Genomic DNA, 27,856 nt, shown 5'->3' on the forward strand with positions numbered 1-27,856 from the left:
ATAGTCTTTACTGTTGCTAGGTAACTGGGGAGGAGTTTAGTCTGAAGGTCAGAAACTTGGGCCATTGCCTACTAGACTTCTAGCCATGCTTCTCTTGTGGGGGCTGTGGGGGGCGGTAACTTAGGTGGGGGGGGGGGGGACCAGAGGTCCAGGAGCATGAACACCTACTGTGTCATGAAGGTGAATTATCACCCTTCAGGGTTCAGACCTCAGCTCGGCTGGAGTCCAGCCTGTCTGTGCAAAGCCCAATCCCCCACAAACCACGGTCCCTGCTGGGGGCTGGGCAGAGGAAGGAGGAGCTTCTGTCCCCCACAAATGAGGGGCCTATTGCCATGATGCTCTGTAGCAAGGAAGGACAGACAGACAGAACTGAGAGTAGTAAACCACGCTATGGAGACCTTAAACCAGGGTGTTTCATTGGTGAACAGCTGGGTTAGAGGGGAGTTTGGGAAGCCTGAGATGTCTGCAGAGTTCACAACTATGGAAATAACATGTGGAAGAAAGAGAGAGTGCATGCGGAGTCTGGAAGGTAGGAATATGCTTGGAGATTTGTTCTGTTTGAGGCAGAGTCTTGTCACATAAGCCAGGCTAGCCTCAGCATCATGGCCGTCCTCTTGAATGGTAGCATCGCAGGTGTCAGCATGCCTGGCTGAGTTTAGCTTTGCAACGTATAAAGCAAAGAGCTCAGCACTTCAGGGGCCTAGTAGAATGGACCACGTGGTCCATTTAGAGCGGCTGGCAGGAGCAGATCGCACAGGGGCTGTGTAGAGTGTTGGACTTTACTGAGAATCCAACTGAAGAGCAGCTGGTTCTCATTGCTGTCACTAAGCTGAGCCTACACAACCCAAGGCAGAGGGAGAGAAGGGGCTGAGCCTTGACTGGTGTGGGAAACTGGAACTCTTGGTGTTACTAAATGCCCAACTGGATAAGCTTTGCTCGGTATGGTCACAGAGGTGGCAGGGAGTCCCTGTGGGACGGGCCACTCAGTATAGTCAGGCGGGTGGCGGTGCCCTCTAATGCAGAACAAGTTCTCTTGGTCTGCCTTTTCCTGCACACTCTGAACACTGGGAGACTGACTTGTCTGAGGCTATGAACAGCTTCCTGCAGTCTTTAGTTTCCAGAAGTCAGCCCGCAGGGAGGTCAACAGGAGACAACAGATACTGATGAAGTTTCCTCAGCCTCCTGTGCCACAGCACCTCTGGTTCTCAAGTCCACTGATCACAGCTCCGGAGGGAGGCACGCTTCTTTGTGGATCAGGTGACTACGCCCTGCTTTACCCTCTCAGTGCAGGAATATTATGAGTCCTGAGGTTCCGTGCCTCTCTCTAGGTACCCCTGCATCCCCACGCCTTCCTAAATAAACCCTTTGTTAATCTTGCCTCTGATTTGCGATTCAGGTTTACCATTCATGTCAAGCAGGAGCTCTGTCTGAAAAGCCACCATTTTTTTCCCAGTGGTTTAGGATGTTCTAGCCACTGAACAGGAGACCAGGGGCTGGTCCTCCAGGAGTTGGCGTGCCAGAACCCACAGGTTCAAGTCATGTTGATTTGATGAGGGTTGTGAGTAAAAGGCTTTCCAGAAAGGCTTCAAGAACTCTGGCTCCAGACAAGGTCTGGTGAAGTTGATGCATTTGAAGACACCAACATAGCAGTTCTTAGGGTCTAAGCACGGACTGCAGTCTCTCTCAGGCCTTGAAAGGTACCTCCTAAGTCTTAAACTAGAGGAGATACAGCTTTTGCGTGTGCTCTGGAACTAGGGAGCATGATAGACAATGGTAGAACATTATAGCCTTAGGGGTGCGGACTGCAGGGGTGGAGAGTTCTAGGTTCAAATCCTACCTCAGCCACTGTGTTGGCTTTCTCACAAGCCAAGTGACTGGTTTTATGTCAGCTTGACCCAAGCTGGAGAAGAGGAAACCTCAACGGAGAAAATGCCTTCCTAAGATCAGGCTGTAGGTAGGCCTTCAGGACATTTTCTTAATTAATGCTTGATGCATGAAGGCCCAGCCCATTGTGGTCCTGGGTTCTACAAGAAAGCAGGTTGAGCAAGCCATGAGGAGCAAGCCAGTAAGCAGCACCCTCCATGGCCTCTGCGTCAGCTCCTGCCTCCAGGAGCTGTCCTGTTTGAGTTCCAGACCTAACATCCTTTAATAACAAACAGAGGTGATGAAGTGTAAGCCAGACAAACCCTTTCTTCCCGAAATTGCTTCAGTCATGGTGTTGGCGATCGGATCCCTAACTAGGATAACCACCCTCATCAAGCTACTTCCCAACCCAAGGCCTCTGTTCTCTAATAAAATGATAACTTGTGTAATATCATCCCTCCCCTGGTGTATTATAAACCGATACAATGTATCAGTATAGTGTACGGGGGTCTGAAACAGTGTGAGATAATTATTGATACTGGAACACCAAGAGGATTAGTGGGTACAATAAGGATTTGTCATCAAAATTTCAGGCATGATAATAGTTATATGATTATGCTTTTCAAAATGAGTCCTTATGTCTTCGAGATACATAGTTATCCACTTGTGGATTTGCTTCAGAATTCCCCGTGGGGAGGGAGGTAACATAATCATGAGCCAGTAATTATTAAAGCTGGATAATAGTTACATGGGGATTTGTTTTCAATAGTCTCTTTGTGGTGTTTGACTTTCTCATAAAACAGAGTTTGAAATTCCCACCGTGGGAAATGTTTAGTGGGAGCCGAGGCCACAGTAAACACCTTGCAAGTCACTTTGTTTCTTGAGAAGCTAGTGGGCTCATATACCTTCCCGCATGGTGGCCACTGTGTCACCTTGATGGATGTGAAGACCCGCCCCTTTCCTGGTGGCCAGTACACAGCACCACCTACTCTTGGGGAGTGGTGGGTATTCTGTCGTCATGACAACAGGGTCCTCTACTTAGAGGCTTTGAGACAACTGGTACTTTCCCAGATCATGTCTCTTATGGAGATAAATTCCCTGGACAGCATGGATTGCTTTCAGGTTAGGCTTGGGGCCTTTGACGGTGTTAGTGTCTTTGGGAGGAAATGAAGAGTGGAGTGAAGGGAAGAAGGAAGAAGGAAGGAAGGAAGGAAGGAAGGAAGGAAGGAAGGAAGGAAGGAAGGAAGGAAGGATATTTGGTGGAGAAACAGAGATGGCCTGTGCTTGCTTTCTCACAAGCCAAGTGACTCTGACATGTCATAAACGTTCTCTGGATTTGAGTTTCTGAGTGTATGAAGCAAAAGATTTGGTCGAGTTTCTGTGATTCTCTCTTAATCCAACCTAAAGTTTTAATAACCTTCTGAATAAATGTTTTCACATTCACTGGAGACAACCAGGACCATGTAGAAATAGCAGAGACAATGTAAATTGCCCTAGTTCTGGCCCCAAGAAGTTAAGTATCTCCCAGTGTTATTTTCAAGAGCCAAATTCGTGCATGATTGGTTGAAAACTGAGTTTGTAGGTTGTTTTATCAGCCAGGGAAGATATAGCAGGTGAACAGGCCTGGCCCCTGCCTTCCATACCTGTCCCTCTAACAGCATAGGTGATGTCCTACAGGTTTCCATGGAGGGTGTATCCCCTGGAGGCCGATGCCTTCTGTTTACCAGTAAAGTCTGCTGTGTTTTGCTGCCATTTTGGGGCTGTCCTGCTTAGATTTGAAGAACTTTTCTGAATGTTATTTCTTATGGCGAAGGGCAAAGAAGCTTTAGGAAGCTACGTTAGTCACATTTCAGATTAGCATGACAAAGGCAACTTGCGGGAGAAATCATTTATTTTAGCTTACAGTTCCAGGGTGTTCAAGCCCGTGATGGCGGGGACAGCGTGGCGGTAGGCATGATGGCTGCAGCAGCTGACAGGGGTCACATCTTGAACCTCAAATACGAAGCAGAGCGAGCTACAAGTATGGGAAGCTTTGTTTTTGGTTTACTCTGAAAGCCATACCCTCGGTGAGAGACTTCCCCTAACAAAGCCCCACCTCCTAAACTGTCCCAAACAGTGCCACCAACCAGGGATCAAGCGTTCAAATGCCCTAGGCTGTGGGAGGTACTTCTCAATCCACCACAGGAACTAAGAAAGAAAGCAACATCAAGCCGTCAGACCAGACTTATCAGCCATGTTCAGCTTCTCTGACCGCCTATCTGAGGCACATCAGCTTCTCTGCTCTTCATCTACTGTCTTCAGGTCACCTCTGCCAGAGGCATAACAAACAATATGGCAGCTTCAGAGGAGAAAGACCCGGGGAGGAGAAAACATTGGGGGGGGGGGGGTGATCGGGAAGCTAACCCCCTCTCCTGTTACGTTTGCAATGAGAGCTGTAAGAAACCCTAGAAATATTCCTGATGAACCCCTGCTCTCTTCCAAGGAGATGGGGAGGCAGAGACACATGTCCCCAAAGGCCACTTCCTTTCCAGTCGTCATTTAGAGAGGGGCACTTACTCTACTCATAGAAGTCCCCATCCTGTGAAGCCTTCTCCACTCACCTCTCTTTTCAGAGACTGAGTTCCACCTAACGGAGCCTTCCCAGCACACAGGGCATCCTGCAAGCCCACCTCCTGCAGGGGAATCTGAGCCTGTAGCTGAAGGACTCCTGAGCAGGTTTCTTGCATCTCACAGAGAGGTGATGTCCCCATGTCTCTTCCAAACAAATGCAAGATTGGTTTCCATAGCAAATACTGTATTTTTTTTCCTACCTGTATGAACTGGAAGTCCGTTGCCTTCCTTGTAAGCTGAATCTTTTTGCAAAAAGTCCCAAGCTGACCCTTGCCAAGGGAGTTTGCTGTCCAAGTACAAGAAACAGACACACAAGAAGAAATAAATATTATTGGTGGCATAGATTTGCAGTTTCTTAACTCTCACAGAACTCAGGCCTGAACAAGCATAAGTTACCTGGGCGTTGTCCAGAGAGACAGCTGAAGTGGAGAAACAAGAGGAAACTAAGAAATAAATAAAAAAGCAACCAAGACTCAAAGTTCAGATTAGATGAGGAGAGAGTAATTCTAACTCCCTAACAGAAACCGGCACCAGAGGGTCTCCTGTCCTTCAAAGAGGGGTGTGTATCAGGGTCCAGTGCACGGGACAGCTGCTTCATCGCTCCACAGTTGCTTAAGGGCTGTCTTATGCTGGAGGGATGGAACGCTCGCTCTGCATGATAGCAAGGGATTGAACTGATACTGTTTGTGAAGATAAACAAAAGATGGGTTTCTCTTTAAGGAAACACTTCTAGGAACCAATGTAAAGGACTATGTGTGTGGAGAGGCAGTGTGTCTCTTGCCCGCCTCTGACTCAGTTGCCAGATATTCATCCTTCAGTATCTTAAAGGGGCCAACCCCTTCTGCACCCTGTAGCTAGCTCTGCTTGGAACACTCTGTGTGTAACCCTGCCAGAGTCCTGACTTCCCCTTTGACCTTTGAACCTGCTGAGTCACACACTTCCTTCAGGTCCCAGCCAGATTATCATAGCCACACACAGTGTTTTCCCGACCCCTTCTCTAAGGAAGTTCCTACTTGCCAGTGACCGTAACATTTTGTGCTTTCCTTTATAGCACTTACCAAATGTGTACATACATGTGTGGATCTGTGTGGATAGAGACATGTACTTATGCACATACATATACTTCATATGTGTGTGCACATACAAAGACAAAACACAATCAAAATTTGTGTGACTATTTATTTACTCTGTGTCTCAGCAGTAACCATGGAGCCCATTGCTTTATTCTATTTTCTGTGTGGCACCAGATACAGTAGGCACCAATAAGCATGCTGAATCCTATGGCTTCCGCTGCTACAATGTTTCTGAGTGTGTTGCTCCGAACTGAGCTGTCAGAAATGGTTGCAGGTGGACCTGCCTTCAGATCTTGATAATAACTGTACCAACTTGTATGGAAGGAACTTATTTTCCATTTACTTTTAATTCTTCTGATTTTGTCAAAGAGAAAAACTTGTTTGGGACAATGGCTATAACACCTGCCAGGCTAAAAAGAGAGATAGATGAATGGTAGGTAGGTTGATAGTTAGTTAGATAGATAGATAGATAGATAGATAGATAGATAGATAGATAATGATATAGATGGATACAGATAGAGGATAGATAGAAATAGAAGAAAGGAAGGAAACACACACACAGAGATACGGGGAGAGAGAAAGACAGACAGACAGACAGACAGACAGACAGACACTGGTTGGTCTTCAGCAAGCAACACTAGGCAGAATGTAGTAATTTGATTTTCATGTTTCATGTCCTTTATTCGTGGCAAGAAATACTGATGTTTTCCCTCAGGGAAGTGATCCCAGCCTTCAATTTAAAATAAAACCCAAATAGCTGGGCTTGGTGGCGCACACCTTTGATCCCAACGCTCAAGAGACAGAGGCAGGTAAATCCCTGTGTTCAAGGCCAGCCTGGACTACAGAGTGAGTTCCAGAACAGCCAGGGCTAGACAGAGAAACCCTGTCTTTACAAAACAAACAAATGAATGGCTAAATAAGGCAAAATCAAGTAAGTTTATCTGATAAAATATTGAGGTAATGTTTGTGCTACAGGCGGTTCTTGAAAGGTCTACAACTTGGAATCACTTGGTTCTGGGTAGAGACTAGGGGCGACCTCCTCTGGCTTTTCTCTGCCTTTCCTCCCTGCATTGCTAGTACCATATTTCTTGGCTAAGGGTTCCCTGGATTCCATTTCTGAGCACCGCGGTGCAAGTCTGTGACAAGGTTATGAAAGCAGACCAAGTCTTTCTCAAGTCACTCTGAGAACATGTCCTTTCTGATATTAAAATAGCCTTTTTTCAAAATAGCGATTGGATCACGAGTATGCCTTTGGTGACTCTGTTGTTCCCTCTGTTTCATTTTGTGTCCATGGTGACTTGGAGGATCATAGCTCCTCTGGGTGGGCTCCAACAGTCTGGAGTCCACTACTTTCAGGAGACATGTGTGGTCATCCTCTGTAAGAAGGGAATTTAATACATTCCGGTACAATCGTGTTTACCTTTATAAGTAATAAAAGGAACAGGGAATTCATTGTGTGTGTTATGTGTATTATACGAATGTCTCTGTGTGTGCATGAGTATGTGCATATGTCTCTGTGTTCATGAGTGTGTGTGTATGTGTGGGGGTGGCTTAAGGCCCTTAATACAAATGTATGTGTGTTATAGAAAATAGCCTTTCTATTTAAAAAATAAAAATAGGGAATTGTTGTCCTTCATTTCAAACAGGGATACCAAGAACCATATTTTTAATGAAAGCTATCACCTAATTAATTAATTAACTAATTAATTAATAAATATGGCCAGTGTTGTATAAGGCCAGTGTTGTGTAAGGGGTAAAAAGGTGTGAGGTGTCCCTACAGCAAATTCTTCCCCTGGAGACAGACCTGAGATGGAAGGGTCTTAGATTATGGTACCTAGAAGACAGACAGACCTGGGATGGCAGGGTCTGAGGTTATGGTACCTAGAAGACAGATGATTATGTGGAGGCTCAGGCTCCTGGTCTTCTGAGGAGAAAGGCAAGCAGGAGTTTACAGAGGAGAGACAGGTTGTCATCTGTGGAAATTTCCAAATATCTGGTGCTGCTTTCCAGCCCGAGCATGGGAGAAGCCAGTGCCTGACACCTGGTAGAACTGTGCTTTTTCTGTGTCAGTGCTGAGCTTGGGTTTGTGTGACACTTAGAGCTCTGTGGGAAACTCAGCAGATAGAGTGCTGGGCTTCATGGCCTCATCCCTTTGATCAGCTCCAGCAACTGCCTAACAAAAAGCATCCGAAGAATAGACCCTGGCTTGACGTGAGCTCACACGTATCCAAGCCGCCAGTCCTGTTGGTCTTCAAATCTGAGCTATGCAGCGAAAGCTATTACCTTTCGTGCAGGAACTCTGCACTGGGTACCATGGGGCATCTGCGGCAGATGCCAGGCATCGTGGAGGGGGCGGTGACTGTGTGACTGGGATGTGTCCCTGTCTCTTCACACGTGCGGTTCATCAGCGGCGCGTAAGCTAAAACGGAAGACGTCATGAAAGAACATGAGGACCAAACAGAGGGACGTGTTTAACTGTGTGATAGAGAAATTAAGAAAAGCTTCATTGAAGGCCATTTGACAAAGACCTAAGAAAGTGACACACCCTGGAGAAGACGCTGATCATCTGTCAGGCCAGAGAAGCCATGGGACGGATGACTCGGAAGAGCTCACTCTGCTCTTGTGGATGACCTGAGTTCAGCAGTTGATTCTCTCCATCTTGAGGGTCCGGGGGAACAAAGTCAGCCGTGGCGGCATCTCACCAGCTCATAATAAATGCGTTTGTAAGAGGGAGGGATTTAGAGGAGATACAGTCCTTAAACTATCTGACAGATGCGCATTGCTACATGGGGCAGGGAATGTGATTTTTCCCTAGCATTCAGACTAAGGCAGCAAACCTGACTTTGTTTCTGGAAGGTGGAATTCCCCCCCCCCCAAACATTGTAAAGAAGCCCTCTACAGTTAAGATTGTTTTCCATTGCAAAAAGTCCCTAAATCCAGGCAGAAACAGCGGGGAATCTGAGAGCAGAGCTCAGGTCTTCCACAGCCCTCACCATCACCGCCTGCTGTGGGCGTCCACCTTAAATCGCTGTGGCTGTTCCCTATAATCGCCAGCAGGTGGCAACAGTGCTGTCTGTGTAACCGTTGTTTTCCTGTTCCTGGTTTTACTCTGGAAGCCACACACAACACGCATATTCATTACAGGATCATTATAGGCAAAGCCAGGAAATAGAGGTGAGCAAAAGGGAGTGGAGGGAGGGAGCGGCGCCATCTGTACATAATCACTGCCGTGGTACAGTCTGCCTTTGTCGCACACTGGCCCGAACCAGCTCTCAGCAACCTTGAGTGATCACAGAGGTGAGGATCAGTAATGAAGCAGAGCCCACGGGAGCAGCGGTTTGCAACCTTCCTAATGCCGCCACCCTTTAATACAGTCCCTCATGGGGTGGTGACCCCCTAATCATAAAATTACTTTCATTGCTACTTCATAACAGTCATTTTTATTGCTGTTATGAGTTATAATGTAAATATCTGTGTTTTCCGATGTTCTCAGGCAAGCCCTGTGAAAGGTTCGTTCAAATCCCCCAAGAGGTCACAACCCACAGGCTGAGAACTGCTGCACTGCAGGGACAAAATGCACAAACGAACAAGTGCTTGTCCTGGGCTGTAAAAAGTACCTGGGAGGCTCATTTCCCACCTTCTTGTTGCTCAGACAACAATCCAGCAGAAGGCTGTCCACAGGGCTGGCATTTTTAATTTATATTTGTTATGTATGCATACTGTTTATTGAAAGTAGAATCACTTGACACGTTGGTATATATACATTTCGTCACCTTCTCCCATTAATAACATGTTGCAGGTATGTCTCTGAGTCAGTGTACCTCCACATTTCAGTGACCACTTAACAGTGCATCGTGGACTGTAATAACCACGTGGTTTTTACAACTTACAACTATAATAAGCATCCTTACAAAGATTATCTTTGCACATGCTTCTGTGTACATTTGCTTTGTTGGGATACATTCCTGGAAGTGAGACTGTAGAATCATAGAGTATATTCATTTTTAAAAGCATCTCCAACGGGATTTCAGATTCCTTTCTGAAAGAATGTAGCAATCTGCCCTCCCACCCGCATCTGCTCTCTTAGGCGCTCTCCCACACAGGAAAGAATTTAGTAAGTGTTGCCTATCCAGTAGGAAAAAAAAAAGCTTGAGTTAATCTTACTGATGAAGTTAGCCGGGTGATGTTGTTATTGTGGTTTTTAATATGGTCGTTGCTACTTTGTACTTATCCTTTACTTCAGATGTGGTGGTGCAGGCAAATTAATCACCATATGCCTATACTCCTATCTGTTCCCAGAAACCCTTGCTTTACTTATTGTTTTAGTTTGGGAAATGCAAACCCAACTCACAGCAGTTCAGACCATCCCAAAAGTGGGGGCAGTGGTTGAAGCCTGTCACTCCTGCTGTCCCCTCCATAGCCGCGGACACTGTTGGAAGGGGTGAGACACCCCAGCTGCCAGGCTATTTTCAGATGATGGTGGGAGTCTTGGGTTAAACCTGCCATGCTGATAGTCATATAAAACAATGTGAAATGTGACTTTAGAATCCTGAGTTAATTTGATGGACGTAGACAGCCAAAGGGATAATTGAAGCACCAGAGGGGGACTTGCTCAGCAGAATCCTCTAGTTTTCTTGTCTAGAACTGATTGGATTAACAAGGATATCGCTCTCTTCAGTTCCTAGGCTGATGTGTTTTGAGGAAGACCCACGGGGAGTCTCAGCCCCCCACCCCCATCCCCACTCCCACCCCGTCTATAGTTCAGAATCTAAATATAGATCCCGACCAGGAGAGCAGTTCTCAAAAAGAATTTTCCCGAGTTGCTCTGATGTCTAAAAAGAAGACAAACTTCCAGTGAGGTCCACCCCCCATCTCACATCAGCCTATTGCCTGGTGCCTCTAAAAAGGCAAAATCCTCCAAGCAAGATCTGTGTGGAGCTGGGACCTGAAACGGAAATTCATCAAAAGCTAAAAATCATCATAAACTTGCCCTAAAGCACCAATCATTGACCATCATTGGCCACCAGCCCTAGAGAAGGACTGGCCTTCAAAGGGAGGCAGAGGAAGAGTCACTGAGAAGAGAAGCCTCTGCAGGAGATGCGGGGTACAGTGGCATGCTTTGCTCTGAAATTGGCCCTGGTTGAGGATGGCTTCTCAAGGGCCCTTTCCACGGTGCTATTGGCCACGGTAATTGAGAAATTGTAGAAATGGGAACTTTAATGACTTCCTCTGATGTGTGTATCCAGGTGTTCGGCTCAAGGGGCAGCGCTTCTCTCTCCCTCTGCTTTCTGGCCACACTGACAGGATGATACAAATGTCTAGGGAAAGACTGGCTTTTCCAAGCCTGGGTCTCTGTGCTGTCCCCTCAAAGCATCCCTGGACACCTGCCTTCAAACAGGGACTGCTTCTGAACGTTGTCCCCTCTCCGTAACTTGACAATTAGTAGCCATTTTTGAATGATGATTTACGTCACTGCAGGCTCTGTAAAGATGGCATACTAGCTTACATGCCCATTATGAAGCCACCACGATGGAGGTGTGCAGCCCCAGCCTAAGTGTCGCTTTCCCAGAAAGGCAGTGGGGTACCCGACCCGTCTCCCTATCAGAATCACTCAGACACCCCCAAGTTTTCTTCCCAGCAAAGTTCGTTTGAGCTTTTTCAATCTGGATGCTCAAAGGATCATTTGAATAATTATTAAATCATTTGTCTACCACTGCAACCTGAGACTTTCCTTTTATGTTTTTCCTCCTGATTTCAGAAGACCCACGTGTTTACTATGTAGACATATGTATGTCTACTCTGTAGTCTCTATATAGACTCCGTGTTTACTGTGGAAATTTTTCAGAAATGCTGGACACGAAGGGAGTGACTTAGTAAGTCCCTCTCTGGGCCCCTGTGCAGACCTCTTGTGAGCACGCAGGGTGTATATTCCCATAGCACCACCGTCGTCCCCTCCCACCACAGGAAAGGAACCTGTTTTGAGTTCTGTGTCTTAGCACCTAGTGAGGTACCTGGCATGTGGTGTGTACTGAGTAAATATTTGTCACTTGAATAGGTGGGAGGTTCGGCCCTCGAAAAACATGTTGGGTTGCCCACACACCTGCAATAGACCCTGCTGTTGCCTGTGGGTGTCTTTTCTGCTTAATCTTGTCAGAGGGGTCGCTTTCAGGGCCTCTCCCACGGTGTCAGGCCCTCATCCGCACTCAAGTGGCAGAGAGTCACCATCTTCTAGATGGTGACTAGGCTAGGTTTCACAGATGTTAGGATCTCTGTGGCTCCTGCAAACAAGACAAGTTCAGGAAGCTGTTAGATGAGGCAGCCTGGTCTGCTCTGTGTGTTCATCATCCACTACTGAGTGCTCCCACCACTCGGTGCTCCCACCACTGGGTGCTCCCACTACTCATTGCTCCCGAAGTCAGTATCCCCACATTTGCTGAGCCAGGCAATCTGGTGAAAGGAAAGGAAAAGCCAGACCCCATCACAGGCCTGAATCTCACAGCAGGAACTGAAATAGCTGCCATTTCCTGAGAGCCTACGTGCTGGAGGTTTTACATGCCATTAAGCCTCATCAAAACCCTGTGAGGAAACTACTGTTTTTCTCCAGGGTCCAGACTACTCCCCAGGATGACCAACTACAAAACAGTGTTGCCTGACTTTGGACCCAGGTCTTTCTGGTTATAAACCATGTAGGCTCCCTTTCCCCCTGCGCCCCTCCACAGCCTTTGCACTTTGCAACAGGAGAATTAGATCTTAGAGAAGAAGCTTGGAGTCCCTTCTCTTGTTCAAGGAAAGACAACTGGAACTCTCAAGAAGCCATCTCATCTTCAGGAAAATTCTTCTCCATGTCTAAAATTGTAGCTGCATAGAGAAAGCATGGACCAGGCAGTTCAGGGTATGTCTGCATTTCTCTGCATGAGCGAAAGGCCTGTTGCTTTGGGTTTAGATGGACGTAGAGTGAGACTCAAATAGAATTCAATGTCTAGGTCAGTTATAAACCAGATCCAGATCACAAAGGCAGGCTGCTCTGTGGACCCTATGAGTCTATGTGAAAAGTGTCCCGAAGCCAGCTCGCTCTCTCTCCCTCCCTCCCTCCCTCCTTCCCTCTCTCTCTCCCTCCCTCCTTCTCTCTCTCTCTCTCTCTCTCTCTCTCTCTCTCTCTCTCTCTCTCTCGGCTATCTTGTAGAGCCCTCTTGATGATGTCCCCCTAGTCCAACATTTCTCTTGTTTCTATTGACCTATAAAAAAGGAGATAGGTGTCCAAAGTCACTCAAAATTTTTGAGAAAATTCTTCTGATATTATCTCTTGCCTGAAATTTCCAACGGAGACTGGGAATGTAAGAAGACCTGATACTGTGTCATCAGGAAGATGTGCTAGTGCATGTAAAATCCTTCTCTCTCTCTCTGTCTGTCTGTCTGTCTTTGTGGTGTGTGTGCTTGTGTATGTGTATATATGAGACACAGAGAGGGAGAGGGGGAGGGGGAGGGGGAGGGGGAGAGAGGGAGAGGGAGAAGGAGAGGGAGAGGGAGAGAGGGAGGGGGAGAGGGAGAGAGGGAGAGGGAGAGGGAGAGTTGGGGAAGGGAAAGGGTGAGGGAGTCAGAGAGGGAGATTTGCCTTGTGGGGGGTGTGTGTGACATTTATTTTATGGATCACCAATAATGTGTTTGAAAGAGAATCAATCCTCTTGTCTTTCGTTTAAAGCAAAATAAACTTTGTTTCCTGAGGGGTGGAGGGGGGCCGCCTCCTGAACATTTAGAAGCAGCTTGGCACCATCCCTTAGCCCCTTGAAAGCTCTGTTTTAAGTTGGATGGTGTCAGAGGTGGAGAGTTCTTTTGCATCTCCCAGTCCCTGACCTCCACCAGTTTCTGCAGCTGTGTTTGGTGGCTCTGGAGGGCAGCTCATTTCAGTCATTGTGTAGAGACTGCTACAGCTCAAACTACTCAGCAGACTTCTTCTCTGGACGCACCACACTCCCAGCCTTTGTTTGGGAGCTTTCGTCGTGGAAACTGCTTTGGCTGGTCTCCTCCACTCCCAGGTGGTCTCGGGCTTTGCCCACACAGTGCAACAGTGAGCATGCCGGCTGGCTCTTGGTTCTCTATGCACATCTTCATTGCTTATTCGGTTTGTGGCCTGATCCCAAGATTTGTTTCTGCAGAGGGGTAGTTTTCCGAGTCCCTGTCATCTCTAACACTGCTCGGTGAGAAACATCCTGAATAGCCCCACAGTTACCCCTCCCTGTTTTCACAGCCATCCTGAGATCAGGTCAGGCCAAAGCCCAGTTCTCTCTAACCTTTACTCTCACTTGGCTTCCTTTGGGCATCTGTTCAGCTGTTTTGTCTCTAGCTTGGGGTGTAGCTCAGGAGGGGGCCACCCTCACAGACTGTGCCAGGGGCTGCCCATTGCTGCTGGTGGCTGAGGTCTGGCAGTCTCCCTCAGCTTTTCTCAGCTCTGGATTTATCAGAGTGCAGTATTTATGCCATGTGCATCTCACTTGGGCCAAGAGTCTTCAATCAGCCTGGTGACTTGAGTTGCCAAGGAAACAATGTCTAGTGGGACCTTGAAGATTTACAACCTGTTCCCAGCCTGCAAGGATTCCTCCAGAATTCTTGCTGACACAGTTTACTCTGGTAAACTCTCAGCCCTGTGGGGGATATAAATCTCAGCCTGTCTCTGCACAATTCATTTTTCCTAGATACAAGGTCTAGAACAGGAGTTCAGAGAAGATGGGCTGCAGGGGGGCTCATGAGCTCACAGGGATGAGAGATGCTCTGCCTAGTGATTTACCACAGTCTTTTCACAGGAATGTCTCTAAGCAGGATAGCCTTGGGCAAACTGTGGGAATGCTCCGAGTCTCTGGAAAACAAGAATGATACAACATCTTTCCCAGTTGCTTTCCACGGGACAAAATGAAATGAAGCATAGAAGCTGCCTCACAAAATAGATGTAATCATTCACACGTTAGCTGCCGCTATTTGTATGAGCCCATTAACCTTAGAGGGCTATGATGGTGTGCATTGCCCTTTGTTACGTAGAATTTGGAGACACAGAGTAATACAGCTTTTTATGCTGCGCCAAGAATCTTCATTAAGCTAACAGGTTAGTCAGGTTTTCATTGCTGTGATAAAACACCCGAGCAAGGTGCTGGGGAAAAGGCTGAGTCAGGAAAGCATGCTGTGCAGACGTGAAGGCCTGCGTTCAGGTCCCCAGAGGCCACATAAACTGTCAGGCACGGCTGCAAGTATGTACCTGTAACTCCAGTGTGGGACATTTGGGACATGTGGATCCCTGAATCACAGTGGGCAGCCTGCTTAGCCCAACAGATAAGCCTCAGGTCAGCGAGCCATTCTGTCTGTAGATAGATAGATAGATAGATAGATAGATAGATAGATAGATAGATAAGATGTATGGATAACAATAAAGGAAAGATACTCAGTGTCTGTCTGTGGCCTCCATGTGGACATGCACATACCTGAACCTGTATGTACACATGCACACACACAAGTTCAATCAATGTACATGTACACACACACACACATACACACACACACATGTCTGAGCACATCACCTTAAAGGAGGAAAGGTTTATCTTGCCTTATGGTTCCTGAGGCCTCAGTGCATCGTGGCTGGGACAGTGTTAGTCATCCCAGCAGAGGGGAACCAGAAAGGAAGAGAAAGCCTGAGCTAGTAGGCTTGACCTTCCTGTACCGTATTCGGTACAGATCCCTGCCTATGGGATGATGTCACGTACACGCAGAATGTCTCTCCCTGCCTTAATCAATGCTCGCTGGAAACACCCCCGTAGAGATATACCATATTAATGTAGGCACTGCTCAATCCAACCAAACTGATGAGATTAAGTGGCACAGCCACTTCATGCGGCATGCAGTAATGGATGGATGGGTGTTACTACTCTCCCCCTTTACAGGTGCAGAAACTGAGGCTCAAGGAACACCAAATTCATTAGGCCAAAAAAAAAAAAAAAATTAAGAAAAAGAAAAGAAAAGAAAAAGAAAAAAAAAAAAGGAACCAGCTTTCAGTGGGATGGACGACAGACAGATCCTAAGAAAAAGAAACCCGACGAGCCCTGAGACAGACGGCAGGCTTCTGGGCATAAGTCATAGTTACATGTGTACCAGAGGTAGGAGTCAGTCAAGCAGGGGAGTACACTCCAGCAGCCTTGCAGATGAAGGCAAGAGGGCCTTCTGATGCCTAGAGGCAGAGAGAGCTCAGGGAGACGAGCAGTGTGGGGTGAAGTCTGCTGCGTGTAGAGACATGGCTGTATCAAGTTGCTGTCGGCCATGGACTGCAGCTGGGGAAAGGAACTCAACAAAGGACGGATGTGAAGAGAGGAGAACGGGTTGTTACGGTAACGGATCTCAGGGCTTGTTCTCATGCTGCATTTTGCTTCAGTCCAAGGTTGTTCACGGGACACTGCCTGAGTGGTCAAGATGCCAGCCTTCGGGAAGCTTCCAGCTCCCTTAGTTCCAATTCATTAACATGTTAGTTTATTTCTTGCTGCCTCTTGGGCGCTGTGCTCCAGCAAGTACCGGTTGCACGTGTACATTTATCACTAGCTGGGCTCAGGGTGCCCAACACCCCCCTTCCCCCTCCCTGCTTCCCCAGAGACTCCCCAGCTAGCCACCGCTTTACCAAATGTGACTTCTCGCTAGTCCTAAGTAGTGAGTGCTCCTCCTCTGTTAATGTGAGGCCAAGGAAGAAGCAGGGGCCAAACAGAAAGCAAGGCTTTGTCAAGGGTCTCAAAAGAATGGAACAAGGAAATTATGTAACCAGACGAGTGAGGGGCGGAGTAACCCCGTGTCAGCCAGAGGTGTTCTCAGGACCTGGCTTGTTACTGGCTGGAGTCTGTGTTTCCTCACAGTTGCTTGGTTTCCAAGCCTTCCCACAGGGATGGAAGGCTTTGCTCGCTCTCTGTGTGTTTTCAAGAGGCTAACTGGAAAGCCCTCCTACTCCCTCGGGTCAGCAACAAGAAAGTGGCATACAGCCGTCAGCCCGGGGAATGGCAACAGTCTGTCCCCGTCCATGGTCTGTGTCTGTGTTCTGTGTATTTCCATTGGCTGTTCTTTCAGAGGATGCTCGGCATGCACACGGTAGCTCACACAAGTCTGTAACTCCATCCCGGGGCTTGCAACCCCCTCTTCTGGCTTCTGTGGGTCCCGGGCACACATGTGGTGCACAGACAAGACATGCAGGCGAAGCTCCTGGGCACATAAAAGGGGGAGAGGAGATCTGAGATTTGCTCTGAAGTATATTAATATATTTACAGAAAGCATGGGTTTGAGAAATGAATGGCAGACACACAGCATTCCATTCCCTTCCCTCTGCTTCTTTAAAACCATCTTAACATCTTTTTATAGTTTGTTGCTGTTGTTTGTCGAGACAGAGTATCACATGGTCCAAGCCAGGCTTTCGCTCACTGGGTAGCTAAAGCTGTTCCTAACGTCAATACTCAAGGCCATTGCAGATGTTGGGAAGTACTCTGGAGAAAGCTACAGGGAGCCAGACACACAGCAGTCAGGAAAGTTGGTGACTGGAGAAGACCCCTCTGGAAGGCCCTGTTGGAACAGCCATGAAGGACCAGCAAGAACCTTAACAGGCACAGAGAGAGATGGCTTTCTAGGCAGGGGGCTCTAGGGACAGGGTATACCTTGGTTAGATGGAAGCCCAAGTGTCCAGTATTTAGAGGGGGTCTTGGTGGCTGTCTTTCCTCCTTTCCTCTCTTCTTCCTCTCCATCCCTTTAAAATTCTTCCCAGAGATCAGCTTGTCTCTCTGGGGTCCATTTTCCATTGGTTTGGGTTTAGGTGTTCTCCCAGATTGCACTGATGTTCTGTGTGGATTTTTGTTTGAGGGATCTTCTGTGGAAACCAGGCTAGGCTACAGGGCTACAAAAAAATAATAAAATAAAATAAAATAAAACCCAAAAAACAATGTGTGCAAATTAGAGAGGGATGCCTTGGTAGGCAGGGCTCCATTGTTTAGAAAGGAATGAGAATATGGAAGTTGGCTGTCTGTCCCGCAAAAGCCACATCCTGACTCATCTGTCACAAGTCGAGCCAGCAAACTAGTTGTAAAAGGAACCAAAGAAACAGAAACAAGAAATAAATCATAACAAAGTTTTGGCGTTAGCCATTTTTTTTTTTTTAATTTAAATTGGAAGAAAAAAAAAAAAAAGCCTTTCCCTGTATGAGGATACTGTCATTGGTCTAAACGGGATTTAAACCCTTTAGCTAAGAAATTCTATCTGCAGTAGTTTATCCTAAGAAAACAATTATGGATATATATACAAATTTTTGTGTATGAAAAAAATTTCCATCCTTTGCTAAGAGGATACAATGGAAAAAGTCATATAGACCACAAGTTGAATTGTAATTAAGTCCCTTGGAGAGTGCTATCAATGTAGATACTAAAAGGGTGTCACAGAAGAGTAGATGTAGTGGTGTGAAAAGCGATTTATGTTCTATTTTGTGTCTGAAAAGATTTGGCTGTAACTAATAAAAAGTATTTCCCAGTGGCTAAAGTAGGTCGGGGTGGATGGTTCTCGCCTGACAGGACTGACTCAGATGCATCACGACCAGTATCTCAGACGTTCCCACAGACACTCCAATGCTTGACGCATTATGGTTGAAAAGAGCTGCACCAACTTGAGCCATCCGGTCCTCTGCTGGGACACAGAGGGGACAGGGCGGCAAAGGCTGCTGGCGTTTCTTCACTACCCTGTTGTCCAAAAGAATGTCACATGCAACCTCTGTGTGCCAAAGATGCTAAAGTGTTGTTAAGTAAGCTTTGCAGAGGAGATGAGATGAAGATTGCATAGGAGCCTTAGATTAAGGCAGGAGAGCAAGCTTGAGAACAGGGGAAGAGGAAGGCACACAAAAACCCAGTGGAAGCGTCTGCCAGCAAAGGTGCAAGAATGCCGCACAATTACCAACTGCTCAAGGTCTGTCTCTCTTCCCTAGTGGAAGCCAACTGATGTCTAGAGATCTCCCCTGAAACCCCAGTCGCAGGGAAAGGGCATGGCCATTTTAAACATCTTGTGTATGCTCTGGAGGTTCCTGGTGGTTTTCCGTCATCAGATTACAATCAAAGGCCGTCCACGTCATGCTTGGGGTTCCCTGACAGGTGCTATGTAGGCGTACTCATTGTATTCTTAGATCTACCACCCTTCTCCATCCGGATCCCTTCCAATTTCCAACACCAGGTAGGTGAGAAAGGCTAGAGGGAGAAAGGGGCTTAGATCTCGTTAGACTGCTTCCTGTTGATTACAGGCAAGTGTAACCATCGTCATCAGGATACCCAATTTCCTCTTGTTGTCTCTTTGCTCATGACCACTTGACAAACAGCAGCAATAGAAACCAGCAATGGCAGGGGGGCAGCAAGCTCCGTAGGCCCTCTTGGCGCTCTCGAATGTATACCCTCTCAAGAGTTCCCAGAATTCCAAATGTCACAATCAGTAGCTGGCAAAACCCATACCCCTGCTAGAGCACGAGGCAAATCACAGTCCGCGGCTATGGACAATCTGGAGAAGCCTATATCCCACACCTGTGACCAAAACAAAAACAAAATCACATAACATAACTGGGTTAAAAAAAAACAACAACAACGAAATTCTCACTACAGTGCTAAATGTTGTTGTTCCCATTTAAACGACTAACACCCGAGGTTGTACACATTCCTGGAAGAGCCAGTCAGTCACTTATTAATCAGTTATTAGTCTCCAGAACAAGCTGATTTCTCTCACTTCTCAAAAGAGAAAAAAAGGAAAACCATAAGGGTTTCTTAGCAACCCTTTGAGATGTAACTCGAGAGTCACCAGAATGCTCTATACTGAACAGTTAATTCCAACTCTTAAAGGACCCATACCTGAGCTTAGATAGGTCTTATCCTCTGCAGCTTTCTCTTAGAGAAGCTCATGTCCGTGTTCTCGGGTGCTTTCCCTCCTTCTGAACACGGCTCTTCCTCTTTAATATGTTTAGTAAAATCTCCAATGCTGCTTCAAACCGGCTAAGCCTAAAATCCATTCCTGTGTTGGAGCCACGACTCCCAGCTGGGCCTGAGCTGAGGTCCCTAAATTGTAAGGTGAGACTCCTAGAGGAATTGAGGGTGATAGGGTGGAATTGTGTCTCTGATCCTCGATGCTGACAGGATCACCCAACCCAGCAGGGTCTGGCCCCACTGTTGAGTAGCTTGCACGGTAACATTCTAGGCACTGCTGTTAGGATGCGGAAAACTAAACAACATTTAGCACCCATCAGGGATAACATCATGGTATGGAAGGAGGAGGAGGAAGTTAGGATGTGACAGCCAGAGAACCTAAAGGTCCTTGTTCAATGTGACAGGGTCCCCACAATAATCAGTGCTATTTTTAAGAGTAGATAACTTTTTTAATTAGAAAGGAATACTCCAAAATTTTATTTTGGAATAATTCATAATCTATCTATATCTCTATCTATCTATCTATCTATCTATCTATCTATCTATCTATATGTCTTATATAGTTGTAATTATTTTTTATATATTTTAATGTCTTATATAGATATTAGATCAAATGATTCTCTAAAGTTCTACCAGCCACATTTAAAGTCCTTCAGGATGGGGTTATAGATGAGAATATTTCTCCTTTTAATTTTTAGAAGACTATTTTTCTTTGTAATGAGCACATATCAGTTTTATACAAAACTGTGAGCGCTCAATTAATGTTTACATTAAGGCAAAGAGAAAGCTATTTAGAAGTTTTAAAACTTTGCTCACCTCTTCACCGTGTCTAGCTTTTGTGTGCACATCATATGAAGAGGACACAGCAGCAAGAAGCGCATCCCAAGCCCCTCCTCCCCAGAGACAGAGCTTGCCAGCCTCTGGCGATGCCTGCCACACCAACATCAGCATATCCACCATGCTTTTAAAAATGGCAGTGCTTTCTGTGGGGACGCTGTTACGTTGCCCATGGATGTATGTTCTCTGACTGTCATGTCTAAGCTTTCTCCTCCTCCTTCCACACCATGTTGTCCCCCACAGGTGCCAAGTGCTGTGTCTCCATTTAAATCATTAATATTTGAGGTTGTACGTATTTGTGGGAGAGTCATTCATTCATTTATTCATTCATTTATTAATCCATTACTGAAGAAAGATTCATTGCCAGGACTCCATTAGGGATGCAAAGATGAACAAGCCCTTGGCTCAAGTTAACACACGCTCCAGAAGGAGCCCGACACATAAGCAGTTACAGCCCAGATTCTTGGCACCATGAGGGTGGGCTTAGAACATGAGGGTCACTTACCTGGCTTCTTCTGTGTGTGTGTTTATGTGTGTGTGTGTGTGTGTGTGTGTGTGTGTGTGTGTTGGGGAGCACCTCTGTGGAGGGGCCTACAAGAATGTCATGGGGGGGTGCATCTACAAAGGAAGTAGTGCCAAGTTAGAAAGAGGGGAGAAGAAAATCTGGGATTCGTCCCAGGGAAGGGAAGGCAATTTCAACCCTTCTCAAAACAAGGCTGAGGGCTGCAGTTTTAGTGCCTTTCCTGGTAAAGAGGTGTCATTAAATAGGATAAGGAAAACGTAATAGGTTCATATGTACTCAAAAAAAAAAAAAGTTTCCCTGTGTACTGCATCACCAAACCATTTCCCCCTCTAGAGCCTTGGACATTTATAATGTTAATCTCTTGACATTGGGTTATGCGACAGCGGGGGATTTGTGCCTTTTAAAATAATTTTTAATATTGTCTTTTGGTTTTTTTTTTTTTTTGGAATGCTGTATATGTTCTCTTGTTTGTGTGTGCACGTTTTTTGGGTATGCAAGCATGCCTTCCTATATTTTCTCCACTGATTTTTTTCTGAGCCGGATTCAGTCCCTCTCACACAATCTGGATCTAGCTGTTTCCGTTACACTGGCTAGCGTGTGCTCCCAGAGGTAGCCCGTCCCTCCTTTCCAGCGCCGAGATACCTTTTTCTATGGTGCTGGCGTCTGAACACGGATCCTCAGTTTGCACAGTTATTGCTTTAACCACTGAGCAATCTCCTTCTCCAGCAGGCTCCCTCCACCTTCGTTTTGGTTTGAAAACATCATTAGGCATCATGTAGGTGAGACTTTCTGGGAGTAGCTTTTGACAGTCCTAGGAGACACAGTCACACAGCGGACTCCTTGATCCTCTGGCTCTAAAAGGGTTCTGCCTCCCTTCCTTTCCTCAGTGATCCCTGAGCCTCAGGCGAGGGAGTTGTTTTGTAGCTGTCTCAGTTGGGACTGTACTGCCTAAGCTGGAGCTGATCAGGGTCAGCAATAGACATGCTAATGTGGACAGGAGCCCTCAATGGGCCCTATGGCAGCTAAGGAAAGTGGAAAACAGGAGAAATAGTCTTCCTTAGGAAGAACACACCAATTGGTTATCCAACAACAAATGGTCAGCCCCAAAACCATGAATGCAACATAACTTTATACAGACTGAGCAGGTTGTATTTACATATTTAGAAGGATGTATGTACATACGTGTGCATATGCATATCATATATGTATACATATACATGTATGTATATGTAGCAACAATGAATGAAAAAATGCAACTGCGAATCTGAAAGAGCACAAAGGTATGTGGGGAGTTTGGAGGTAGGAAAAGGAAGGGAGAAACAACGTAATTACAGTGTAATCTCAAAAAATAAAAAGATAATTTAAAAATATATATATCATTTGGGAGCTGAAGAGGCAATGCAGTGTCTAAGAGCACTTAACTGAGTACCCAGCACCCACAGGGCAGCTCACAACTACCTGTAACTCGAGCTCCGGGGGATGCAATGCCCTCTGGACTCTGCGGGCACCTGCACAGATGCGGTTACACATAAAAACTGATGGAGATGCACATACATACATAAAAACAAAATAAACAAATTAAAAACTTATCAACCTTTCTTCTCTCCAGTATTACTTCTACCACATTTTTAGAGCAGATTTTTAAGCTCAGAATTGGATTTGAGTTTGGAGTGTTTTCCTTGGTTCAATAAAGAAGGCATGATGTAAGAAATGGAGACGCAAGGGCTGGGGGGGTGGCTCAGTTGTAGAGTGGTAGTCTGGTGTGCAAGATGCCCAAAGTTCAATCCCCAGCATGGCATAAATGAGTGTGGTGATACATGCCTGCAATCCCAGTGCAGGGGAGGCAGAGGAAGAAAGATCAGGAGTCCAGGGTAATTCTTGGGCACAGTGAGTTCAAGGCCAGCCTGGGATGTGTAGAGGGTCCTGTCTCAAACAAGAACGTAAAAAGACATGAACCTGGCATGGTAGCGCATGCCTCAGTGAACTGAGGCAGGAATAGTGTTTGTTCTAGGCCACCAGAGATGATCTGAAATGGAAAAAAAATACGATTAACGATGTACCTCAGTGGATGAATATTTACCTAGCACGTATGTGGTACTACGTCTGATACCCAGCACTGGAGGGGGGCATGGAAGACAGGGTAAATTGGCTTCAAAAATGATAAAGATAGTAAGTCTATGTTTTGGTAATCCTGGGAATTTAAAAAACCTGTCCTTAAGATTGCAGAGTATACTTGGCTATGGAAAGGTCATTGAAGCCCAGTATAAAGACATTTCATCAGGGTTGAAATGGACTCCGAGGAGAATTCGGGGAAATAATGGTTACATCTCTTAAATCCGTTCCCCCAGAGCAAGCCAGACACCTCGCTCTCTGGGAACATTTAGTTGAGCCATTAACATTCCGTACACAACAGAGGCAGGGGTTCCAGGACTGTCTCATCCCTCACGCTGGACTCTGATGCCTGCTGTCCTCACTCAGAGCTTCTCAGCCATCTACCCTTGCAGCCCACTCGTTGCCTTCCAGGGAAGATCTTCAGCTGGGCCCCTCCCTTCACTCCTGTAGGGGCTTTCTACTGGTGGGCAGGGCAGAGCACAGCTGGATTTAATTCCTTGCACATCACTTAAGAAATTTTACTGAACACTTCTGAGCTCAACGTGGTCCTCTGTAAAATTAAGACCATGGATGCTTAGTTAGGGTTTTCCTCTTGTGAACAGACACCAGGACCAAGGCATCTCTTATAAAGGACAACATTCAATTGGAGCTGGCTTACAGGTTCAAAGATTCAGTCCATTATCATTAAGGCGGGAACAGGGCAGCATCCAGGCAGCCATGGTACATGAGGAGCTGAAAGTTCTACATCTTCATCTGAAGGTCTCCCAGAGAAGACTGGCTTCCAGGCAGCTAGGATGAGGGTCTTGAAGCCACGCCTACAGTGACACACTTCCTCCAACAAGGCCACCCCTACTTCAACAAGGCCACACCTCCTAATAGTGCCACTCCCTGGGCCAAGCATATTCAAACCACCACAGATGCCTGTTTTGTGCTTGAAATGGGGTAGCATGCAGTGTATAATCTCATAAAACATTGTAGCTGTTCTAAGACTTGTGTAAGTCTTTTGCCTGAGATAAAATTGGAGCCCTTCATGAATAGCCATGATCTGTGTGTCCTTCCTTCCCACCCTGCTGCTTCTTCCCAGCCCTCCAGGCTCTGGTTCCCATGCACGGGGCCACTTACCAGCTCTTTGTTTCTCCATACCACACCTTTGCTTAGCCAGCTCCATGCTAATTAAGACTCAGCTCATGAGAGGAAACTGGAACAAAGCATGCATTATGACCAAGACAACTCTTATAAAAGAAAGCATTTAAATGGGGCTGACTTAGAGGTTTAGAGACTCAGTCCATCATGGTGAGAAATATGGAAACATGCAGGCAGACTTGGTGCTGGAGGAGCCAAGTGTTCTTCTTGATCTGCAGGCAGCAGAAGGGGACTGTCACACTGGTCAGACTTGAGTCTGTGTGTGTATGTGTGTGTTTGTGTGTGTGTCCTCAAAGTCCCACCATCACAGTGACACACTTCCTTTAACAAGGCTACATCTCCGAATAGTGCCACTTCCCATGGGCCAAGCATATTCAAGCCACCACAGATGTTAAAACCCAGAAATTGAGGGAAGGCAAGCGATCAATAAGAAAGGGGCACAAGGAAATTTTCCAGTTGTGGTTTTTTTTGTTGTTGTTGTTTTTTGTTTTTGTTTTTGTGCATATGGATATTTTGCTTGTGTGGAAATCTGTGTACCACATATGACCTCTAGTGGCCCTAGAGGTCAGAAGAAGGCATCTGGGACTGGAGCTACAGATGGCTGTGAGTTGCCATGTGGGTGCAGAGAATAGAACCTGGGTCCCCTGGAAGAAGAACCAGTGTTCTTAAAAGCTGGGCCATCTCTCAAGATCCCTGATCTTGATTTTAGAGGTAGGACACAGGTGCACGTAGTTGCTAGCTTGTTTAACATCTGTGCATTTTGTTGCACAGTAGTAATGCCTTCAAAACAAAAATGTCACAGGCACTGTTTTCTCCAGGAAAATTCCTGGATTTTAGCTTACCCTCTAGGGTCTCCACCTGCCTTCTCTTTATGTACTTTGTGCCCCCAGTGGTCTGTGAGTTCCTGTAACAGACAAATGACCTGCTCTCTGTGTGAGTGCAAGAAGGCTGCTTAACCTTAACCTCTCTGCACCAGCCATAAATAGGGAACTATTAGTGTCTCCTCTACACAGAGCTGTTGGGATGATGAAAAGAACAGGTCTGCGGAAGGGACTCAGCACACAGTAGGTGTTCAATAAAAATTAGTCCTATAATGGGAACAAAAGGTTTGCTCACATTGACAAAGCAAGTGTAGCCTCCTATTTCTACCGTGAAGCTACTCTACACCTGAGCCCCTCTTCTGTCCTAGGCAGGGATAGCAGAAGGAAACCAAAATTTATTCCAATCTGACAATTCTGTCCCATCCAGCATCCGATATAGGCTCACCATGCAACTCATACATGCTTGCTCCCATCAACAGCTGCGGAGATAATTTAGTAGTGTGTTGATTAGTTTAAAGCACGTTAAAGTACATATTATTCTCAAGAGAACAAATGTCATATGATCCTACTGTATAAAGTACCTGGAATCATAACAGTGGTAGAAACAGAAATAAAATGGTGGTTGCCATGGCCCTGAAAGGGAGATGGGTGTGGTTTGGGGGAGGTGGAGCTTGTTTGTTTGGGTTGAAGAATAAGCTTGAGATACATGATGCTAACCGCGGTGCAACAACATGAATGTACGTCTGAAGTGTACGCTTAAAAATGGCTAAAATGTAAACTTTAGTTTTTTTTTAAATTTAATCTAATTTTTGCGTATGGGTATTTTGCTTGCACAGATATTTGTGCACCATATGCCTGCTATGTGAGGAAGAGAAGAGGGTGTTGGATCCCCTGGAACTGGAGTTACTGAAGGCTGAGAGCTGCCATGTTGGTGCTGGGAACTGAACCTGGAGCCCTCTGGGAAAGCAAGCATCCAGTCCTCTTACTTAACCACTGAGCCATCTCCCCAGAGCCTAAATTGTTAAACTTTATATTATGCATATGTCAGTTTAACTCTTTAAAAAGTTCTACTCTTCTCACGCCTGTGAGTCATCACTCTAAGCCGAACTATCAGCATCTACCCCACCACAGACCCCACCCTACCTAATGGAAAGGCGGCTTCCTCCCGGGTCTCCTGGGCTCCTCCCCTTACCCCAGACTCTCTGCCAGAGCTGGGAGAAACAGCTTTGAGCTCTTGGCGGACCCAGGCTTTGTGCCAGGCACAGGAAGTACAGAGAAACACAATTGCAAATGTCTGGTGAGAGATGCAGGCCAATCAACAGTTTCCGCACAGAGTGGGAGGGGCCGTGGTGGGGCAGCTGCAGGGCAAGGCGGCTTCCTGACTCTAGAGAGGTGGGGACACACAAGAGTTAACCCGCTGAATAGGGACAGAAGCCAGACTGCTTCCATTTCTCTGGGGCTCCCTTTACTTTGTGTGTGTGTGTGTGTGTGTGTGTGTGTGTGTGTGTGTGTGTGTGTGTGTGTGTGTGTGTGTGTGTTTGCTGGCTCCCTTTCTTCAGCTAGAGAGCACTCTTTTCCTTCTCTATGAAAGCAGCCCAGTCCTTAAAGTGCCAGCTCAGATGCCACCTGCCTTCTGGAAAAGACGCTTTTCCACCCAGCCGAAATTAATCTCCCCTTCTCCTGAGCTCCCACAGCCTCCTGTTGTATCTTCATTTAGCACATTCTTCATCCTGTCAGGTAATCCAGCCTTTTGTAGCTCTCGCCCCCCTGCTGGATATATTTTGGGAATTTATATTTCTAAGTAAGACACACCGAGTAGACGCAGCCGTGGCATTAAAGAATCGGTCGCCAGCGTGGAAGCCTTCCCAGCCTCTCAGTTCCACTTCCCAATCCACAAGGCAGGGCGTGGTACTCCGCTGTCTGCTGCTCCAACACAATGACCGATGAAATCGGTCGAGGAGAAGCTGAACCACGCTCATAGCTTTAGAACCTTCGCTATGTGGTCATTTGGGTCTATGATTTGGGGGCCTCTGGAGCCGAGGAAGATCAGGTTGGGAGCATGACAGGTGTAAAGATGCTCACCACTTGGTGGCCAGGAGCAACAAAGAGGAGAAGCTCGGATGCAAACATTTCCTACAAAGCCGCGCCTCTCACAGGCTGGAGGTGAAGACTTTCTGGTGTGAGATCTGAACTGTAATATGGGGACAAGTGGCATGCTGTAACTCTCACAGGTCGGACTCACCTCTGCCTTTCAAGAGTTCAAGCCCAAAGGTGGCCTCTGTCCTTCTTAAGGTCCTAACCATGAGCAGAGCTCTGTGACATCGAGGATGTCAGCGTTCAGTCCTTTAGAGTGGTCCTGGCTGCACTTCCCACCATGCTCTCCTACCCAACTTGTGTTACTTACTGTTATATGCTTATTACTAAATCTCTGACATAAACAGCCCAAGTTTGTTTTGGTGCCCGGGTCCATAGGACTTGGATCTGTTGATTTGGGGCTAACGGTGCAGTGACAATGTGAGTAGAGAGGGCTTTGAACTCATCTCAGACAGGGACTGGAGCATGAGGAAGAGACCAGGAGATGAGGAAGTCCCCTTCAAGGGACTTCCTTTCTCCAGCTGGGCCCTCCCTGCTGGTTTCCAGACCCTGTCCGTCGGTCTGTCCGTTATAACACCACTTGCCGAGGGTCTTTGATAAAGACCCACCTGTGGGAGACTTTTCTTACTAACCCGTGATAGCGCCCCCTCTGTGGCTTGCTTCCTGCTTCTCCAGCCACGTCATTTTCTCCTTCATGGAGGAAGGAGACCATTCCTGACTCCTGGGTTTCCCCGGAGGTTCCGCTCTGGCATCTTTTTTACTTTGTGCCTTTCCATTGGCTGGCCTCAGTGCTTTCAGAATAGTTAACCGCTCTGATCCGCTGCCTGACCC

General features: G+C 46.6%; 1 protein-coding gene and 1 long non-coding RNA gene across 6 annotated transcripts in view; one reads left to right on the top strand and one right to left on the bottom strand.

Annotated features, from left to right (window-relative positions):
* Nucleotides 1-27,856, top strand: part of Tmcc3 (transmembrane and coiled coil domains 3) — a 279,273-nt gene that overhangs the window by 88,577 nt on the left and 162,840 nt on the right. The window contains exon 1 of one of the 4 annotated variants that reach the window (XM_030245122.1): nt 8,635-8,720. The exons of the other annotated variants lie outside the window; for them this stretch is intronic. The gene's annotated coding sequence lies outside the window, so the exon portion shown is untranslated. Of the gene's footprint in view, nt 1-8,634; nt 8,721-27,856 lie in introns of those variants that run through there. 4 annotated transcript variants of the gene reach the window in all.
* Gm32827 lies at nt 14,691-26,203 on the bottom strand. 2 transcript variants are annotated; one of them, XR_871962.3, is made up of 4 exons: nt 26,075-26,203; nt 24,090-24,165; nt 21,498-22,881; nt 14,691-19,102 (listed from the first exon to the last, which is right to left on the bottom strand). It is a non-coding gene; the product is annotated as a predicted gene, 32827 (long non-coding RNA). The 2 variants fall into 2 exon arrangements; XR_380688.4 differs by having other exon boundaries at nt 26,124-26,193.

The sequence above is a fragment of the Mus musculus genome, chromosome 10 (genome assembly GCF_000001635.26).
Source record: "Mus musculus strain C57BL/6J chromosome 10, GRCm38.p6 C57BL/6J".
Classification (NCBI taxonomy): domain Eukaryota; kingdom Metazoa; phylum Chordata; class Mammalia; order Rodentia; family Muridae; genus Mus; species Mus musculus.